This window comes from Microtus ochrogaster, chromosome 21, assembly GCF_000317375.1.
Source record: "Microtus ochrogaster isolate Prairie Vole_2 chromosome 21, MicOch1.0, whole genome shotgun sequence".
NCBI classification, from domain to species: domain Eukaryota; kingdom Metazoa; phylum Chordata; class Mammalia; order Rodentia; family Cricetidae; genus Microtus; species Microtus ochrogaster.
The window spans coordinates 33,149,553-33,151,665 of NC_022022.1; the positions used below are offsets into that span (position 1 = coordinate 33,149,553).

Consider the following 2,113-nt stretch of genomic DNA (forward strand, 5'->3'; position numbering starts at 1 on the left):
ACCTTAACAGGTCAGATTTTTATTTATTTATTTATTTTTAATTATTTATTTATTTATTTTGAGGAAGGGTCTCACAGTGTAGCTCTGGCTATCTTTGAACTTACTATGTAGACCAGGCTGGCCTCAAACTCACAGAGCTCTGTGTGCCTCTGCCTCCCAAGTGGTGGGATTAAAGGTGTGTGCCACCATACCTTAGTCAGGCCAGGTGGTTTTTTTTTTTTTAATTTATTTATTTATTAAGGATTTCTGCCTCCTCCCCGCCACCGCCTCCCATTTCCCTCCCCCTCCCCCGATCAAGTCCCTCTCCCTCATCAGCTTGAAGAGCAATCAGGGTTCCCTGACCTGTGGGAAGTCCAAGGACCGCCCACCTCCATCCAGGTTTAGTAAGTTGAGCATCCAAACTGCCTAGGCTCCCCCAAAGCCAGTATGTGCAGTAGGATCAAAAACCCATTGCCATTGTTCTTGAGTTCTCAGTAGTCCTCATTGTCCGCTATGTAAGTCCGGTTTTATCCCAGGCTTTTTCAGACCCAGGCTAGCTGGTCTTGGTGAATTCACGAAAGATCATCCCCATTGTCTCAGTGTGTGGTTGTACCCCTCGCGGTCCTGAGTTCCTTGCTCGTGCTCCCCCTCCTTCTGCTCCTGATTTGGACCTTGAGATTTCTGTCCGGTGCTCCAATGTGGGTCTCTGTCTCCTTTCATCACCTGATGAAGGTTAATATTCAGGAGGATGCCTATATGTTTGTCTTTGGATTCAGAGAAACCAGTAGTATCTAAAAATAAAACCTAACATTTGGGGGTTGGTTTTTAAAACTCAACATAACTTAAACATCCAAATGTAAGGAAAAGGTTAGGTAACTCTGGTACATCCAAGTACTTGAAGAATATGCGGCTATATGTCACATAAATTGAAATTACAGGCAATGTTCCTGGTAGCGACAGAATAAGGGCCATTTGTTTACCCACTGAGAACGTCTAGCAGTGCAGTGCGTATGTAGCTGAGTGGTGAGCGGAGCACTAAACAAGGAAGCGGAGGGCATGGACAAATGAGCGGAATGCCAATCTTCCTATAGTTCCTTCTGCTTTATACTCTCAGAATGCATTTCTCCTAAACTGACTCTCAAATTTTCACTTCGATGTGAGCTTCATGCTCAGCTCTTTGGGTTCAGAAGACAGACGGTGTGAGGACAGCCAGCATGCCTTGTTGGCTCGTGCTGGTTTTAGTGACTGTGTATGTATTGATAAAACAACAACCAGAACCACTTATTAGCTGAGCAGAGCCGCCACTGCCAGAGGGCTAATATGGCATGTGGTGAAACCCAGTGTTTAAATTTTCCCCCCAGATTAAGAGCATGTAACAAAACGGACACTAATTATGGCAAAAGATCCTTGGAAACTCTGGAGTATATTCAAGGATCGTGTCCTTAGATTTTTGTGATTTTTAATGACCTCAGTAGTGTTAGTGGTCAATTGCTCATAAGCCAACAGGGAAGCGGAGGGGCGGTGTGGGATTAATGATGACCACTGGTGCTGTATGAGCTGTTGGCTGTGTCTGCAGGTCTGGGAGGCTGAGGTCCGCGTCGTTAAGGGACAGTAGGAAGCAGGGAGCTAGGGGAGGAGTTTGGCATGAGGGGAGCCAACGAAACCCAGGCATGTGTGAAATGCTGGAAGGAGACCTGCCGCTTTCGGGGGCTAACTTTAAAAAATTCTTACATACAAGTGGAGGAAAAAAATGCTTTAGCCAGACATGGCATCTTAATATTTTATTCTTATAAAATAAATATTTTTTTGTTAAACTATTTAACAGTTTAATGATGTAAGATACAGGACACTTGGGAGCTGGAGAGATGGCTCAGTGGTTAAGAGCCCTGGCTGCTCTTCCAAAGGTTCTGAGTTCAATTCCCAGCAACCACATGGTGGCTCACAACCATCTGTAATGAGATCTGGCGCCCTCCTCTGGTGTGCAGGCATACATGGAGGCAGAATGTTGTATACATAATAAATAAATAAAATCTTAAAAAAAAGATACAGGACACTTACTACAAAAAAAAAAAAAGCATGGCAGAACACTGTTCTAGAATTCTGCATTGGACTTCAGTAGCGGATATACAAAGCC

The 2,113-nt window shown here is 44.2% G+C and overlaps 1 non-coding gene across 1 annotated transcript; it reads left to right on the top strand.

The window, feature by feature from the left end:
- The first annotated feature begins 1,504 nt into the window (after nucleotides 1-1,504).
- LOC113457272 lies at nucleotides 1,505-1,576 on the top strand. The gene has a single exon (XR_003377897.1). It is a non-coding gene; the product is annotated as a small nucleolar RNA SNORD113/SNORD114 family (small nucleolar RNA).
- Nucleotides 1,577-2,113: the final 537 nt, after the last annotated feature.